The sequence below is a fragment of the Vanellus vanellus genome (assembly GCF_965231255.1).
Source record: "Vanellus vanellus genome assembly, chromosome: 3".
In the NCBI taxonomy this organism is placed as follows: Eukaryota; Metazoa; Chordata; class Aves; order Charadriiformes; family Charadriidae; genus Vanellus; species Vanellus vanellus.
In genome coordinates this window covers 30,509,870-30,529,789 of record NC_138907.1, presented here as the reverse complement: position 1 = coordinate 30,529,789, position 19,920 = coordinate 30,509,870, and the positions used below count along the sequence as shown (strand labels likewise).

General features: G+C 37.6%; 1 protein-coding gene across 4 annotated transcripts in view; it reads right to left on the bottom strand.

Annotated features, from left to right (window-relative positions):
* Positions 1 to 10,608, bottom strand: part of PPM1B (protein phosphatase, Mg2+/Mn2+ dependent 1B) — a 42,368-nt gene extending 31,760 nt beyond the window's left edge. For all 4 annotated transcript variants that reach the window (XM_082480614.1, XM_082480612.1, XM_082480613.1 and 1 more), the window contains exons 1-2: positions 10,379 to 10,608; positions 2,503 to 2,647 (exon numbers count right to left, since the gene is read on the bottom strand). The gene's annotated coding sequence lies outside the window, so the exon portion shown is untranslated. The remainder of the gene's footprint in view (positions 1 to 2,502; positions 2,648 to 10,378) is intronic.
* Between the last annotated feature and the right edge of the window lie 9,312 nt (positions 10,609 to 19,920).

Below are 19,920 nucleotides of genomic sequence, written 5' to 3'. Positions count from 1 at the left end.
CTGAACACTATGAAGTCTGGGAAATTCAATCCCCTTCGTTATCTGCAAACAGTTTATCCGAGTTACAGATTAACCATACAAGAAGTGATACGCAAGACAGAAATACCCAGGCTGGTTCACCAAATACAACATCATTGGTCCCAGACACTGCAAAGCAAACACACTATTGCTTCTAGCACCTCCATGGGAGCAGAATGAAGGCTAAAGTCTGTAAGAAACAAGACAGCTCTGTGTAAGCCAGTATTCATGCTCTGGTACCTTTTTCTTGAAGTAGGAGTTTGGTGCACTGGCACCTGAGTGAAATGGGCCTACTTGATTAAACCAGGTATTACCTGTTCAAGCTGATTAACCCTGAAGAAATATTTTGCCCTTAACTCAAACTCTGCAACAAGGTGTGGCTTTAAGATACCACCTGAAAGACAGCACTGTACTTGTTTTTATCCCTACTGACCGTACTATGACAAGATTTATATCCCACAACATTAATTGAAATCCCTTTTGTTTGCCTGTATCCACTCATACTTCTTGTAGCCAATAAGCATGTTCTCATTTCTTTACTGGGCTATTCAAAAGAGATGCACTTGTGGCACTTGAATACTACAAAGCAATGCTCCTTCCCTAATAAAGTGTATAGCTATTTCTATGCAGAATATTTTTTTTTGTTCTCTAAATTCAACTAAGAGACCAACTATTTTGAGTTAAATTTAGTTTGCTCCTTTTCAATCATCAATCTAACCATCGCTTTCATTAAAGAAATAGCACCTAAGATTTTGAAGAAAGAGAGCCAGTGTTTAGCCAATACGTTATTGGTACTAAAACTGATGAATTTTTTTTGCTCATTAGTATAAAGCTGTTTGTCACTAAAAATGAGTTCTCCCTTTTTCTAAATTTAGGCATTTAAGACAAGTTTTCTTACCTTTTTTAACGTTTGCTTACCAAAAGCTTTAGGTGCATTTTTGTGAGAGTAGGGCAGCAGTGAATCACCAATTCACATGATCAATAAATTGTTCCTAAACTGGTCTGAAAGACCAGAATAAGTGTTCTGCAGCAGGTCAGCAGAAGCACAGCAAAACACTAAACCATTTATTTACATAATTGAGGGATGACCTGATGATTCACAGAAGTCTGAGGAAGTCAAACACAAGGGTTGGGCTAGATGAGCACTAGAGGTCCATTCCAACATTAATTAGTCTATGACTTGCACAGCGTAAGAAGAGTTGTGCCTTTTCCCAACCTGTTACATCACTGTAAATTAAGTATAAACATTCCAGGAGACAGAAAAAAAAAAAACCAACCCAAAACAAACACCAAAAAACAACTCCAAAACACATTTGAACCTTTCTTTCACTGTAGCACAAGAACTATTAATGCTACTTCCTTGGCACAACCTGTCAACTGACCTATGCATCACCCAACTTCACAATAAGACATATTTGACTGCTTCATATCAACAGTCCAGACTCTGCCATTGTTGACAAGTGCAACCTAAGGCAAGCAACTTGTTCTGTAAAAGACACCAAAATGTGAAATCAAGACTGAAAGCCCTTAACTTGATCATAATTCTGCAGATTTGGCATATGCAATAAACTATTTCATGGACAGTCTTCAAAACACTCCCTGTTTTAAAATAGAATTAAGTTATTCAGAAACATACAACTCAAAACATGCAGTCTCTGTGACAGGTATTTATGGTTGTGTAATCGGTGGTTTGGTTTTTGTTGTTTTTTTTTTTTTTTTTTAATATAGTTTTGTAGCTTTGAATTTATCTTTAAAAAAAAAGTCAGAGTAAGAACATTGACTTTCAGTTCCCTACACACGAGTTTAGAAGATAGCGATTGAGTAGTGGGACAAGAGTTACCTCCATCGTTGTCAGATAAAGTTATGATACAAAACCAGCAATCAAACAATTTTCACTGACCTGGGAGACAACATCAACCTTTACCCTTGAAAATGCAATTCAAGGGTTGAAGCTACAGTGGACTTGTAATAAAAATTTAGAGATTTTCTGTAACCAACTAAAAAAAAAAAAAAAAGGTAACTTCAGCAGTACTGCTGCTATTAGCACATTTAAGGAAATACAGAGCTTGAGGGGGAAAAAAGCCACACACAGATGGTAAGCTGATCTCAACACACGGTGGCAAAACTCTTCATGACTTTTACTGACTGACACTGTACATACAGTCTTTTGCATGAGAAAATACCTTCCTCAAAATCTGGGTCAGCACACATTTAGGTGTTGAAAAATTACATTTTTTTCCCAATTATTAACAGTGCTTTGTACTATAGCAGAGAGAAGCTATACTTTAAGCTACACTTCCTCCCTATTAAACATAAGATTAAGCAAAATTCAAATGCATTTAAAGAAAAGACACATGCTTTTATCCGATCTGTTCTGAAATTTCTGTTAAATTCTTGGTCAATTACAAGCTGCAAATTAAAACAGTCAAAGTAAAAGCGATTATACCTTCCCATAAATTTCCAAGCAGCAGTATTTTTTCTTACCTGTGATTGAAACCTTGTCAAGGTTCTAGTTCAGTGCTGAAAGAATTAGTTTACATTCCTGCTGCCAAGAAGCACACAACAGAATTACTTGCCAAACCTTGAGATAACAGTACAGGACACAACATCTGCTTTATTTTGATACTTCCTAGAAAGAAACAAAGAAAGTAGTTAGCTACTCCAGATGGTTTACAACAGATTTGTACATTAATTTTTTCATGAATACAACTTTTTCCTAAATAGAAGCGCTTGAACTACAGCTACGCCAGGATGTCAAAAGACCTTTCAGTACTGTCTGTAAACACCATAATACAGATTCATGCTAACAGATTTATTTTTTTCCCATTTCCTTCACCAGTACAGACTAGCACTTAAAAAGCCATCTAGCCTACTACCTGGCATTCAAGTCTCTAAATTCAGTAACAGAAGGAACAGCTTTTGCATGCCTACTAACATACCAGTGTTATTTGCTTAGCTTTATTCACCTGTTCAAGTGACAAGAGTATGCTCCTTAGGTGTTTGACAAGACTTAAACCCACCAAGTGCAGCATGTATAATTTGTAAGCTCTATTCTGTTTGCTCAGGTGTAAAACTGCACAAGAGTTCAAAACAAAAAGCAATAAGCTCCAGTTGCAAAAGTATTCCAGCTCTTCTGCAAGAAGAATCATTATGTTTCTTTAAAAGTATTTTCCATAAAATCAACCACAAATTCAGCTTAAAATGTAAATGTAGCAGATAACAAACAATTCAGATGTGTGTATCTACAAAAGCATCTAGGTATATACCCATTGTTTTGAACAGGAGCAAATGCCCAAATTCCTTCATGGATCAGGGACTAAATATTTAATCTTATAAACCACTATCTTACAAAAGTTACCATGACAGTACACTGGTAGAAGGAACTACTGCAGGAAGAATTCCGGGTAACAGCCAGCTTTGTCTGGGGCATGAGGGAAATACAAGCCTTATTGTAACACTGATGATTTTAAACTGATTACGGCACTCTGATGAGCTGAATGAGTGATAACAGGCACACACTGTAGATCTTAACTTTAAGCCCACTGATCGAAGAATGGAGCTATGACAACATTTCATTATGGCTTGCCTCTTCCAAACACTTAGTAGTGCTTTTCAACTCCCAGAACTTGTCACAAGCAAGAAAATGCTCAAAAGAATGAATCCTTTGCTACTTTTTGAAGAAGAATCATAAGGGTTCAGTAAGTTTTATGCCTGTAATATTACACTGCTGCATGCCCTGTATTTTCCCTGCCATTCTCTCTTCTTAGGCACCACAACAGGATAGATAGTTCAAGGCATTCAACTAAGCCAGAAAAAGTCAACTATTTTCTGCCACTTGAGCTCTCCAAACCAGCTTAGGAAATGCAGGATCAGACAAGTGCCAATGCCAGAAATGCAGAACCAGCAGCTGCTGTCGATTCAGATTTGCTCAGTATTGTCAAACTACACCTTAAGCAGCATTCACTAAATCATTAATGAACTCAAGTATTTTGAAAGAACTAGACAGCAAGTATCCTAAATCATTGTATTGGACTATATGGCAAAAGCCCTCCCCCAAAAGTTAAAAAGTTTATCAGCAAAAAAAATGTTTCCACATGCAAGAACCTCAGGAAAACAAAACAAAACAAAAAAGGCAGCACAGACTCAAAGTTGCACAAAATAGCTTAATTGCCTCTTCTTAAATACACCAGTGACTAGGGCATGAACACAGAATGCGTGACCAGAACGTAACTCCCTTCGAGCACTGTCTGCCACCTTCAGAAGATCCCCTTTACTATGAGGGTACAGGGTGCTTGTGTGATGACACGTTCAAGAGGCACAGTTCTTCTAAAAGCTACTGGAGTAGCATCAGAAGTGGCTGACTCACAAAAGCAGACCGGAAGACAAGCATCATGCTTGACCCCTCCCAAATTCTTCTACTCTACAGAGGATGCGAGAGCATTTGTTAGACAAGGGTGACTTTCAGCCCAGAGACAGGTTGCTTACGGTAGGTGTTTTGGGCTAAGAGCATCTCACCCCACAATATAGTCCTATTCACCCAAATTCTATCCACGTTAATTCTCAGAAGAAACAGGTATTTAGTGTCTCAAAACACAAATATCTTCAGATATGTACTCCACCACTGAACACTGTACAAAGAGGGGACATTACTCCTACTTACTTCTGCACAGTAGTGACTCTTATTTCTCCAAAGAAGCTACACAGTCTTTTTCCATAGGAAAAGATCCATGATACAGCCCCCAACAATTTGTGTGTAGAAAACACTCACACACAAACCCAAAAAATGTTTTATCCAGATTGCTAATCATAAATTACATCACAAGAATAAAGCTGAATGCTTCCTATTAGAGGCTTAATGAAATGGTAAGATGTATTAAGCATTTTATTTGGGGTCCTTAAATCTTTGCTGTATGTAAACACTTAATATTTGAGTAGAATTAAGTTAGTTCAGTAAACTTTTATAATTTTTTCTACTAAGATACCAGTACTCTACAGTAGAAAAGGTTTTAATTAAGCACAACTTAAATATTCCTCAGCTAAGAAAGAATTTGAATTTCACCATGTTTACAGTATTTTCTTCAAAACGGAAAGACTATGCAGGCAAAGCCATCATAAGTAAATCACTGCTAGAGACCTAAAACCAATATTCAATAGTAAGCACATAAAAAACATTATGCTGTCTAGAGGAATTTAAAGAACCCTACCATGCTACTTTACAGAAGGGTAGGCATCAAATGCTGGCCTTCCTGATGATTAAATACACACTTAATAATCTTGCTGGGAAAGCACTAATGATCATCAAGCTGAACCTTAATGTTTAAAACAAACAAAACCCATTGCAATATCCAGTCCTTTGGAAGTTTCCAGACTTTGCTCAGAGAAGCACAGAAAAACACTGGTTTTATTCTGCCCCACAACCAGCTACAACTCTGACCTTTTACAGATAACCAAATCATTGCTGCTTTAAAACAAGTAAACAAACAAACCAACCCACTCCCTGAACATCAACAGAAAGAGCTATAATCTGTCATAACTGACCTTGTGACATCACAATACCATCACTGCCAATATAATCCTCCAGAACTGTAAACTGGTTCACACAGAAGCTAGTAAATATTTTGCAGAAGTAAAAGATACTAGGAGGGAGAAGGAAAAGAGCAATAGTGTAAACTTACCACAGGTTAGCTAATATACTGCAACCTCCCAATTGCACGTTCCCAACATACGGTAAACCTCTCCTAAAAGAGGCATTCATTAGCTTATCGGATTTCTCAAATATAAGAGCACATACCAAGACAGCGCACTAGTTACACTTCAAGTTCACGCAGTAATTCTTCCTTAGTCTACATATATGACAAAGCCCAAACTGAAACAGGAGTTAATTTCTGTATAATTATTTGAGACAATGTACAACTTTCACCCTAAAGAGAAAGTTGTTCATCCTTTGTAATAAGAAGATAATGACTTCTCTCTGCATTTGCCAACTGGTTCTTTGTTCTATACAAAAACACTGTGACTCAACCAAGACTGGGCAAAGCCTTGATTTGTGTTTTTGTGGGTGTGGATTTTTTTTGTTTTGGTTTTTTTTTTTTTTTTTTTTTTTTTTTTCCCCCTTCAAGTGTGGAAGCTGCATTAAAATGTTCATTATTCCAACAGTTAAAGGAAGGACAATGGACAAAAGTTCAAAACTAAAAACTCTATGAGGTAATTTAAGTACTTCATCCTTTTTGAAGCAGTTGATCTAGTCTTATGGTTTTGTAAAAAGTGCAATGGTATCTTTCCACTGTGCTTTAGAATTAATACCTAGGGTTTCTTAAAAAGGTAAATGCCTTGAAATAAATTTACTTGAGGTTCTAGTGAAAATTTAGTTAAGTATTTCAAAGTTGCAGTTCAAACTTTTATTGCAAGTTAGTCATTCGAACGATTCGAGGCTGACTTTCCAAAAGGAACATACTATTAGACTAGTATTTTACAGTAGTCTAAAAGTTTGATAATACTATGAGCTTACCATTCTAATCAGGTCCATACTTTTAAATATTACCTCACAGATGGCAGACCTAAGTTACAGCTTTGGAAAGCTGCCGTTTGATACATCTAGAAAGCAGTTCCACAAGCTATTCTGAAACTTTTTTCCTGCAGACCTATCTTTAATACATATTTGTAAGGCACTTTAATTCCTAAATTCTCTTTTAGATAAGCTTTAGATCAGTAAATTCACATAACGGCTACGTAGATGTCTTGGCAGCAGTGATAGCTTAAGCAGTCACTCTCAGCTGCTCTCAGCTGCTCGTTCCTGTTTCCATGCTAATATCTGTTCCTCAGCCACATAGCATAGCTATCTGGTACAAGTACCTGCCTCAAGCAGAGACTGTTCATCCAGCTGATGAGTAACTCAAACTCTGTTGAATTATACAAGCAAAAGATGAAGGAACACCAAAAGCCAGCTTTACTAGAATTCAGAATGCACATATGCAATCCACATTTGCCTACTGGGAGATTGCTGGCAAGCACTTACTCCTCTGTTCTCCAGTAAGAGATCAGTTATGTTTAGCATAACTCAAGCACAGAAGTATGGAATCATCTCTCAATCAGTTGTGCTGGAGAGCTTTTCAAACATCCAGTTTCGGGAATGCTGGAGAGAAGTCATCTAACATGCTTCCGTAAAAATACCCAAGTACAAAACTTTCATTTTCAGTTACCTGATCTTTAGCTGAACTAAGGACAAGGGAGTATCTTCAGGAGTTAAAATGTACTGCATTTATGTGCGAGTGTTCTTCCACAATAAAAAAAAAACCCTCTTAGTTAAAACTACAAAGAAGGACTGTAAGCAAAGGACTTCTACTTTGAGCAAACATGTTTATAGGTGCTGCTAAGACTTTCTAGAGAAGATCTTGCAAAAGTCTAACTAGCTTTTATCATATCTTACATTGTGGCTCTAGTATAAGTAAAGTTATTGATATGCCTTCCATGGCAACCCAGGAGTCACAGATTGAGGAACATGAGTTCATATTCTGCATAGCTTTGTGTTTCTTTATTCTTAATGCAAAGGGCAAAGTCTGCAAACATCCATCTTCCTGATGCGGATGCAAAATTCCAGCTCAGACACACCAGTGATTTGCATGGGCAACATAATATCATGTTTACTATTACTGAAGTGCCTATCTTTTGAGCACATTTCTATAGTGTTTCCCCATGAGATAAACTTATCATCTTACTAGCTAGAACACCTAGGTAGCAACAGCTAATGAGTCAGTTTGCAACCATCTGTCCATTTTTTGCCTCTGTGAACATCTGGCCTTCAAATCAACATTTAAAAAAAAAAAAAAATAGTCAGTCCAGGTGGATTACTTAGATTTTGTAAATATCCATCTGCTTGAAACAAGCAGAAATCACAGCCTGAGCACTGGTTAAATGTTCTGAGAAAGAATCCACCACACCTGTCATCCAATAACATTACAGGGCGCATTTACTCAGAAGTCCTTTGGGTCAAAACAGCATGTCCGTAAACCATCCCTCACTTCACATGTAAGTGAAGTGTCTCATCTACTCTAGCTACTACAGCAGTATCCAGAGTTTGTCATTCCTTTCCCCAGGAAAAGAGCAACGTGTTAGCAAACTATGATATTATTCAAATTCAGAAGTAATCTTGCAAATAAAAACTTTCTCTGTTGATTGTGCAGTAGAAAGGGCTTAGCCTTTTCTTGCTAAGCCTTTAAAAAAAAAAAAAAAACCACATTTAAAGTGTAAGACCATAAAATACTCTTACAGAAGCAGTTGTCAGGAAAATCAGAGAAAGCAATAGATTTCAGATCAGTGAACTCTGTATGTGCATTTGGATAATAAACAAACTGCATTGTTACAGACTTCCAAACATTTTAGGACAAAGAGCTAAGAAACTGGACATAATTGTCTACTTTCATTGCTAAGACAGCAAAGGTGTCTAAGCTCTAAAATTTTAAGATGCTCTAGCTGTAGGATATAGTCAGGAAATTTGATAGTTTTTAAAGGATTAATAGCATTGTGAGTCTCTGGTACGAAATGCTCGCAAAGAGGAAGAGCAGATTCTTTGCAGAAGGCTATCTTGACTAATTCTTCTCTGTACAGTGTTCAGTGATTTACAAGCCAGCTAACAACTTTTGGGAGCTCTAGCTAATTTTTATCTGGGTGGAGAATCTCACCCTAGCATCTAGTGGCTAGCAATGCACTTAGAACAAGTTGGCTTTTGAATGAAGTCCTGCTACTACCACTGAAGCCATTAAGGAACTTTTTTTATCTTCAATGCCACATCTTATATTTCTGCTGCTCCTGACAGGAAAAAAAAGCTTAAACCTTGCTTCTACAACAAGTCTTTCTGTACAGATCCTGTATTTAGAGCAATTATCCCAGGCAGGATTCTCAAAGGCACAATATCATCCCATTTTGCCTATCAGGGGAATTAAACCATTACAATATATGCATGTCAACTAGTCACATTTTATATGTATAATACACACAACCCTAAGTGGGACCATGAGTATATCAAAAAATTTAGAAGGAATTTAAACTCCACAATGTGGAGTGAAAAACAAGCAAAAAGATCAAAAATACAGTATTTTAGATAGCACCAAGTACAGAAAATACAGTAAGAATTCCTTAACGTTCATATGTTTGACACTGACAGATACCAAGTTTTATCACGTTTATCCAGGATAGCAAGAGTGGTTTTTTATTTCTTTATATATGATACTGATGATTAGGGGAAGGACTTATCTCTCCAAGAAAGCAAGTAAGGTTCTTATTCTTCCCTCATCTTTTAATGGTAAGTCTTCAGATACAAATGAACTAAAATTGAGCCATCACAGCAGATTAAAAACTTGGATATTGCTGATGTACCTGTGCAGACAATTACAGAAGGCGTAAATTCTCTGCCACACTACTTAACCTCTTGGATCTATTTGTGGCTTTTTTAGCCATGTTACCACTTGCTAGGTTTATACACAAAAAGAGTTAAATTAAATGCAAAAAGAGGTCATTCAACACCATAATAAAATCACCAGCACATTCAAGTCAGTAACATAAGAACACCAGTACTACAAAGCTGCCAAATATTAACACTTACTATGCTACAGGCATTTTAATGTTTACTGCAAAGCACACGACTTGGAAAGAGATAATTCAAGCATCTGTTGTGTCAACTAACAGCCTACACACACACAATGTTCCAAAAGAACTAATTTAAATAATACAGGAACTGAAGCCTCCAAATAGAAATTGTTAAAATACATAGTTATTTTTAAACCTCAATTACAGTTTTAGAACATCTTTTTTTCCTTAGTCTCCTCCATGTAAAGAATTTTTTTTCTACCTATTAGCAAAGTTACGTCAGTAACAGTACTGTATTAGCATGAATAGAATCAGTACTTAGAAATGTGAAGATATCTTAAATTTTCTAAGTGGGTTTATTTGCTTAGAACGTAACTCCTTTACTGCTAACAGATTTATCTTCCTAAATCAACGCAGTTGAACTGATTTGGTTCATTTCAAATAAGGCATATCTCAAAGCACTTCAAGGCATTTATAAACAAATGCTTCAGAGAAGCAGCTGGCTCCCACATAATAAGTAATGATATACTGCCATAATATAACAGGACCAATATACCTGTAATCACCTGACACATACTATTCAATCCACGGTATGTTATAGAAAGTTAGGTTTCAGATCACATATGGCTTGTCAGACTACTTCAGAGAACACAGTACGCCCCCCTGCACTTTTATAGCATGCTCTACTTTTCCATCAGGCTTTTTCATAAAAAGCCTGAAGTCTAATTAAAAAATTTACTATCTCTAGGAACTGCAGAGCGAAGCAAATTTCCATTACCTTTTTTTCTGGCAGCAGTCTCCAGTATCGTTGCCTGGACACATGGAATCTTTTTCAGGTGTCTGCATTGAGGCTATCTGAATTGCTTCACTTGTCATCTAAACAGAGGAGTACTTGGCAAGAAGCAGCCATTTGGCAACTTGCAAGCTTAAATACTCAAAGTTTTTCCAATTAGTACTGCAACTTCAGTTTCACAATAAATCAGTTTGACTCGCTATTAATCAATACAATTTAAACTTTCTTGATTTGCAATATATATTTCAATGCTGAAGTTTCAAATACATCTATTGAGTAAAAACTGTTTTAATTTTGCCACTATGCAAGTATCACAATACGTGTCGAACTATACCTGCAAAAATTCAAAGAGCAATTTTATCAATAAGAATGTTAAAACTAACATGCAAGAAAACCATGCCAGTTTTCAAGAAATCAATATTAGCGAGGGTGCTTAAGGGCATTACAGGCAGTCAATGCAGTAATGATAGGTCTACATGGACTTGACAGCAAAAAGGATTCCAGGCAGCAAGCATGTTAATAATTCAACACTCATTTTATACTATTCATCAGGTCAGACATCAGCTGCAGGCAAATTTGGATAACACAGATTAAGACACCATCTCCAGCTCCACCAAAGGTTACTGCTCCTGTACACTGTTGGCCACAAGACATGCCCTTGTTGGACTGAATGGTGACAGAAACATCTTAGCACAAAGATGCATAAAAGAACACAGTAACTGTAGCAAGGGGGCAGACACCGTACTCTGTCATCCCATTTATAGAGGCAACACGTCAAAGACATTTTAAAATTATTTATATCTTCCAAAGCTTGCATCTCAGTCTTACCACTTTACTACATGTAAAGCTTAACCTATATTATATTATTCTAATATAATATATATATTATATTATATTCTATACTAGGTTTAACAAACTGCCTCAATTAAAATAGGTATCCATTAAAAAAATTAATATCAAGGCTCACAAAGGAATACTCAAGTATTCAGGCTTTTGCATAATGACAACTGAAAAACTGCTAAATTCATCAGATTCTAAGAAGAAAAGTAGACATTCAGCTTGGGGATTACGCAGATAATTCAGTAAAACCTACCATATAAAAACCAGAACCACGCAGTCACAACAAATTAGAAATCAGTACATGAATGGAAGATTGCTGATCTGAGCCTTCAAATAGGTGCTGGGTTCAGCACAATAAGTGCCAATTTCAGTAGGTCTCCACCCCTCCAAAATTGAAGAGCTAGCACTAGGCAATCAGCTGCCTACATTAAGCGGTACTTGTACTTTCCAGTCCCCAAAAGATCTCCTACGTCCTTCTGAGTGATTCCATGTGAATGTCTCCACCATCTGTTCTACAGCCTTGTATTACCCTTCTTACACAAGCTACCCTCTCTGCAAGGGATAGCTATGTGCCTTTCCATTCTTCTGAACCACTGTTTCAGTTCCCCTCTTTGAGGGCCACAAACATGATGTTAGCCCAGCCAACAGGACAGTTCATCAACATTCTCCCCAAGACTGGTCCTACTGGCGGGAATTCCACTTTGTCTGCTACAGGCTTTATCCCCTTAGTCCTTGTTATATCCTCCTTTCTTCCCTAGGGGTGGTGTGGGAATGACGCAACAAACATTATTAAACATTTGTTAAACTGTGCATGGAAGCTGAAGACAATGGTATCACTCTGCTGAATGATGTCAATGGCTCCTGTCACTTGATCGGTGCGCTAACTTGCGGACAGATGACAACTCCATAGGTGCTTGAAGCTATGGCTTTATTGAAAGAAATGCAGCAAACCTGCCCTCTGAATCACAATTATTTCCTGGCATTTCAAAACTGACTAGGAACGTCACTCAGGAGCTATGATATTGCATTCACAGAGAAATTACAAGCAGCTCAGCACACGACCTTAAAGTAAGCCAAAAAGAGTTACTAAGACACTGCCAATTTAGTAAGACATTCCATTTTATATCATGCAGCTTAGTATATCAGTTTTAGAAGTGGGAACACCTATGCTACCCAAAAGACAGCTTTGCATAGTAAACCTTAGTTACACGTAGCAACCTACTTAACTGTTTTAGTTAATGAACACAGCCACAGTTAGCTTATACGCTTCTGATCATGAGTGTATTTCTACAGAATTATGCAGAAATATTAAATACTTTATGAATATTCATAATTCTGTAGGAATAGTATAATATGCAAGAAGCCACAAACCCAGAAATTATGCAAGCCTCCGTATTCATGCTTTCTGTCATCTGATCACGGACAATTTTGAAAGTCTTACCTTGAATGTAGTACAAAAGTCAAATTTCTTCCAGATCTTTGTCCTTCTGATAAAGATTCACTTTAGAGACTCTTCCTTGTATATTAAGGGTGAATAAAGCAGAAGAGCCTGTGAGTCTGAAAGTAGTAAGATGGAAGAATTGACCAATTTCTCCCCTAGTTCAACACAATATTCAATAAAATCTATAGGTCAAGAACTGCCTAATAGCAGCTTCTAGACTAGAACTAATAAAATAGATGAACCACTGGAAGCGGCCAAGTTAGTCAAGAAGTTCATACTTGCCTGAGGTTAACGCAGCAAAAGATCACATGAATGCCTTTTACTTGTTAGAGATGAAAGTATGAAGTGATCTGAGCTACACCATTCAATGGCGACTACTTGCCAAAAAAGCCCCCACTGTCAATATGTACCACTTTCACAGAGGTGTAAGCAAATAGATTTCCAAACCAGCAATATGTACAACTACGCGACAGAGAGAGTGCCTGCATATACTTATGCATATGCATTCATGTTTAAGTTGAGAGAGGATGGAAAAGTCCAGCATACTAATGCAATGATTTACAAGAATATATCTAGATCCTGGACTCAAAGGAAAAGAAAGACTAAAAGTTGAGATTCAAACTTATTCTAAAGCACAGAAACCATGACAAAGAAGCCTGTTACTGTCCACTACAGATTTCATTGAAAGCAAAAGCAGGAACACAGAATCACAGAATGGTATTATCTTGGTTACAAGAAAAAAGCAAATTTGCTTTTTGCACAAATGCATGAGAAGGGCTACCACAGTTAAACCCACCATGCCTGGATGTACCAGCATGTAATTTCTGCAGCATGAATCTGACTAAACCCTTCTCCGTTTTGGAGAGGTAGACATGTAGCATCCAGGAAAACAGCTTCTTCTCGCAGGCCTGAGCAAAGAGGGAAGTGAACCAATCTTAGAGAAACTGAGATTTATTTTCCTTTTCCAGTATCTTTCTTCCCCCTCAGTAACTTCAAACAACAAATACTCTATAAATTGCTTTGTTTTACTACATGGTTCAGAATAATGGGTGAAAGCAAGCGAGAGACAAGACATATTGATTGCTATAAAGTTCCAAAACTTCTTTTTCAACACCGAGAAAGAATACTTCTCCTTTCTTTCTTAGATGAAATGAGCTTATTGCTTATTCAATTCTTACTCAATAGGCAGATTTCAAGTAACTAACAATTAGTATAAAGAATAGTCAACAAGAGTAAATGCTTATGTGCAAGCTATTTTATTTATCAGAACTAGAAATAAATGCCACTCACACAAGGAACCAAGTTTCCAAATAAACCAAAATGTATTGATTATTTTGGCTACTTAGGTCCCTGCCATGGGTCCCTCAAAGAATGATTCAGAGTGGAGAGGACCTACAAGGTCACCCAGTTCAATTTCCTTCTCAAAGTGCAGTCAATGTTGAACTCGGTCCCAGTTGCTTAGGGTTTCATCCGCTCAGGTCTTGAAAACCTCCACAGAGGCTTACAAGTTACCTCCTATGACCTCTTAATCAACCTTACTGTAGAATTTTTTAAACATCATATCCACCCATTTCCATTTATGACCACAGTGTCTTATTTTCCCACTGTGCATCTCAGTAAAGAGAATGGCTCTGTATTCTTGGTATCCTTCCTTGTATATACCAGATGGTTGCTATTGGATCCCTCCTACCCATCTCTTTTCCAGGGTAAACAAGGCCACAAAAGGCTCTCAACATGCCCTCACAGGTCACATACTCCAGCTCCCTGACCATCTCGGTGGACTTGCCCTAAGTTTTTCTTGTTGGGGGTTGGGAGAACAAGAGCAAAACTGGACACAGCGTTACAGATGTAGTCTGGCAACATCTGGAACAAATGCCAACTAAAGGGGAATAAAGCTGTTTTCATCACTACCAGGGTGAACTGCTGACTTGTATTCAGCCTACTGTTCACCAGAACCAGGTAATTCTCAGTAGAACTACAATCCAACCAGCCTATAGCACTGCAGAAAAGTTAACAATCCTGGAAGCAGGACTTGTCATGTGCCCTTGTTGAACTTTGTAAGATTCCTACAGGCCTACTCCTCTAGCCTTTCCGAGTAGTTCGGGATGGCCATCCAGTCCTGTGTCTACCACATACCTGATGAAGGTGTATTTCACCTCCTCCTCCAGGTCATTGATAAAGACATTAGGAAAGAAAAGAAAAAAAAAAAACAACCAAACAAACAAAACACACACACCAGACCCTTGAGAAGCTCCAGTTGTAACTGCTGTCCAGGCAGAGTATGAATCATCAGCCACCCTTTCAGATGACTCTTCAACCAGTTTTCACTTGTCTAGTCAACCTCCCATTCAGAATGTAAATACGAGTATGCTGTAAGACACTGTAAAAATCCTTGCTAAGATCAAAGTAAAAAAAGACATCCACTGCTCTCCCCTCAGCTGAAGACCTGGCCATTTGACAGAAGTCAGTCAGGTTGGTCAAGCATGACTGACCCTTAGTAGAGCCACACTGACTATTTCCAGTCACCTTCCTTTTCAAGGGCCCCAGAAATGTTTTGGTACAGGCTGATATAAGCTACTTATTGATAGCGCTATCCAAGTAAAGCAGCATTTAATGCTTTTAGCAAGTGAAATAGAAAGCTTTCTGTATTATATAACATAGCAAGGATGCCTGAAACAGCAAACAGGAACCACCTCTAGGCTTCAACAATTTGCAGAATTCAAATGTTCCAAAGCCTAAATATAAGAACTCTGCATAAAAATAAGCAGGTCTCAACAAGTGAACACAGCCATCAAACAATTGAGTTTCTGGCTAATTTTCAAGGTATCTGGCAACAAGACAGTAATAGCAGAGGTTATAAAAGGAAAAACTTTGTGTTCATAACTCTACCTAAAATTTATTATAGAAACTGGTGGCAGATAAAGGGATGAGAAAGGAGTGGAAAAGAATAGCAAATGGCCAAGAAAACTTAAACATGTTTCATTATGCACATTACAAAGAATTTCTCAAATTCAGATTGCTTACATCTTTTCAGATGGTTTTCTTTTCTCCCAGCCTGTACTGAAAGAAAATCCACTTTACTGAGATCTCTGAACTTGAAGTTCAGGAACTCCTGGACAAAAACAGTCAGTGCCTGACAACCTCAAATTCTAGTCTCTACCAGTGATGTTTCATTCACGTTTCACCCAAAATACTTCAGTCCCTTTGCAGTTCCCCAAAACTCATGCTTGAAGCAGATAAGATACTCTAGCTCCACATTAAGTAGTGAACAATGCCAACACCACAGCAGATGAGCAGAGGCAGTTCTCTTATCCCCTAAGGAAATTGCAAATGTAACAACAACAACAACAAAAAACAACACAAAAAAACCCCAACAGAAAAACAGCTTGACTCGCTCAGGAGCTTTCTGAAAAACTTCTTACCATGACCTTTGCTATGTAAAGTTTTGGTTTCTGCTGTATTCTCATGTGCCTACAGAAATAAAGATATTCTTGTCAGCAAGTGCCGATATTTAATTAAACCAGAAAGACTGCTGTGAAGGGAGTCATATCAACATCTGTAGCAGGCTATGCATTTGGGGAAAATCCAAAAGAAAAGATAGGCATTTTTAATTGAGTTAGAAGTTTTAATGTCACTATTTAATTCTGTGTTCCTTTACTTTAGGATTGCAACATGGCTCGTGACACTGCTAACACTGTCACAATTATGTGACTTCCAATATAGCCTTCTCTTCATCAGCAGTAGCATTCCAAGCAAACTTAGGACTTCCACTCACAAGATAGCTCATCAGGTATCCAAACCATTAGTGTTAAGAACCAATGTTAGTAACTACACCTTAAAAGAACCTCCTTTGAAGCATCTCAGGGTGCAGTCTTACAAGAAGTTAAGCTAAGCTAAACTGGTAACTGCTGTAAGCCCAACTCCTGCCATGTGTACTTTCTACTACCAACTTTTGCATCAGTAGTTTCTCTTATATCCTTGTGTAGCAAGCTGATTCAAGCAGCTAAACTAAAAGAAAATCAACCTCGGCAATAGATACCCAATGTACACACATTACATAACTCTCTCACCACGAGATGAGTCACAGCCAAGTATCAGCATGAAGAGGAAGAGGAGCACACGGTCGGAGGCAGAAGACTGCAAATTACAGCATACTAACATACTCAGGTACCTATACAAGAACCTCTTCCTTAATGAAACAGTCAGGATTATGAGCGGGTTCCAGAAGCAAATGACTGAGCGCATGCAGAGGCCTAACAAGAACTCTCTTTTCTGTACGGTATCAACACTTAAAAGCGGTGAAAAAAAAAACAAACAGTTCTAAGCACCTTGAACTAAAAAAGGGAATACAAGATGTCCACCAACTAGATAGCATGTAGCAGAAAGCTGTTTGGGCAGAGGGAATGAACTCCCCCAAAACAAAGAGACAAAAACAAAGCTATATTATGTACATTAAGTGAGCCAGCTTCAAAGATGTTACATCCATTGTTTTTAAAAAGCTGCAAAGAAATAACAGTGCCTGGCTGACAAAGGATGCAGATGTATCTACTGCCATTGAGGTAGCATAAGATTTAATGACTAGGAACCAACATAGAAGAAATTAATTAAAAACTCAGCTTTAACTGAATTACATGCTAGCTACTACTGTAACTGTTCTCAGTTTACCTTTGTCCTGTCTTTAGCATTTTGAAGGCACTACTCTTCGGTAGTCGAACCAAACAAGCTTTAATGCCTTTTCCCTCTTAATGGAAAAAATTATTCTGGGCCACATCAGCCCACTCCAGTTTTCCTTTCCTTCTCTGAACATGGCAGTTTAGTCCAAGTACGTCCTTTCAGTCACCCAAAGACCTTCTAGGAATCTTTGCTTCCTCAGCAACAGTGATGTGAGACTACCAATTCCATGACAACTTAAATCCATAACAAGAATAGACCATGCCATGCATTAAGTTTTCCTCTGTCTGCAGGACTTTTCACACAGCTCAGGGTGAAGAAAAACCACTACTTTTACACAGTTCATGAAAAAGCACTATAGACAAAAGCTTCTCCCATTTCCCCCCAATCCTTCTCAAGGGACACTACCGGAGAAAATGAGCGCAAAAAACCCACACATCAACAAAAATAAGGAGACGAAGACTAATAGAGAAGCTCCTTCCCATCTAACCCAGCAACATGGATGCCAGTTGTCAACTTATACTTTTTGATACTGTCATGGGTAGAAACCAACAAGTCATGATACCCCTGAAAGGCAAATAATTCCAGTAAGGCTAGTGGCAGACAGCAGAACTTGGTAATAAAGCATTGCATATCTGCTGATAAAAATCTTTCACATGATGAACAGACAAATGAACAGAAAACAGAACCCTGTAATAAGATAATAAGGAAGAATACTCCTTGATGACTAGCGTGCTCTGCCTACTCAAATATTCTCTGCATTAGCTTAAGTTCTCAGTGAATGTAGGACTTCAGTTCTTTATAAAGCATTGTCATTTTATTCCTCACTAAGAAGGCTACTTTTCATTTCCTATCCTGCCTCATTTCAGTTTCTCTCCTGCAGTAACAGTATCAGACTTTGACCCAAGGAAAGGAGAAGATAAACACTAAGTGGAAAGAATCAACAGTTCTGAAATTGGAACAAAATAAACCATGCAGAAGAAAGTTTGCTCAAATAGTCCAGGTTCACCCATTCTTTTTGTACTAGTGATAGCTTAAGATGATTACTAAAAAGAAGATAAATAGCAGAAAAAGATGGAGATTCCAATATAGTGTTCTATCTAGGACCATTACTTACTTCAAAGTCTTCAAGCACAAACCTGACAGTTCATGACAGATCTAAGCTGTCATGTCTGCTTTGTATGCAAGAACTGCTGTTTTAATCAGTGCTTCAATAAACAAACAAGACCTATGGAAGAAGGAAAAATATGGAGAGACAGGTTACAAAGTTTACCACATTAGCTTCCTATTCTTTGTGAAACTGACAACATAACCAGGTTTCAAGTCTGGACAATCCTTGAGACGCCTTTCAAAAAAAGAGTTACTTCCGTTATGGAATTGCTACCCCAAGTTTTTGTTTACATAAGACACACTTGAATCTGGTAACCCTGAACAAAACAAAACAACAGTGAAAAAAGATGAAGTAGTAACTGACTAATACTTTTCCTACACAGAGCCCTACTTTCCCTCTATAAAGATTCAGAAACATGCACAACTTTAGATTGAAAATAGCATGGTCATTAAATATATCTGAGAATATACAGGGAGGTGGGGGTTCAAGGAAAGTATTTTCCAAATATAAATTCATAAAGGGTCTAACAAAATACAATTTCCGAGTACTTTCCCCAGTAACATTTTTCTGACTATGTTAAATTCTATTCCCTGCCATTGGCAACACCAGCACGCAAGCTCATTTCAAAAATCCTGAACTATACTGGAATTTTACTTCTTCCCCCCAATGCCATAAGTCAAGCCCCATTTCACTTCATGTTAAAAAAAAAAACATCAGAAATTGTTTTGACAGTCTAAAACCTTATTCCCTTCCCTCCAAAAGTCAGATACTCTAAGTTGTCAGCGTTCCTTTTTTTTTTTTCTTTAAATTAAAACAATACTACAACAACAGTCAAAACCACATAGTAAGTTATTATAGTTAACAACAGCTACTATTTTGAGTTCATAAAATATTTTAGAGAAGTTCTTCTCTGGCCTAGAATTGCCTGTGTTTGCTGCATTCTAGTTAAGAAAGTGAGAAGTCATCCTATTCAATTTAATGTTACAAGCTGGATACTGATCTTCAACAGCTCTTAACCTGCATCACGTTTACACTCAAATATAGTAATAAACCATATAGAAGCATAGACATGGTTCGGCATAAGGCAAACCAAAGGGGAAAGAGAAGTTAAAGACATTCTATTGTTTACTATGATATAAAAGTAGGATACAAAACACCAATGTCACTATGGCAGAGTCCTAACAATGCTGCTCTTTCACATCAGACAAGCCAAATTATTATTTCAATTTTAAAACACAGAACATTAAGCTATAGCTTTTACCACTTAGAAAAAACAGATAAGCCTCTCAAGGCCTGCCTGCAGAAAAGACTGCACAACTATTTGACCCTAGCAAACATTGTGAAACATTCTCTCTCCAATGTAATCCGCAAAGGTGGTATGTTTGTCTTTCCCTTGATCCCACAAATGATTATTAAAAGAGACAATCACCTTATGCTGCTTCCAATTTCTTTACACTGGTAAGA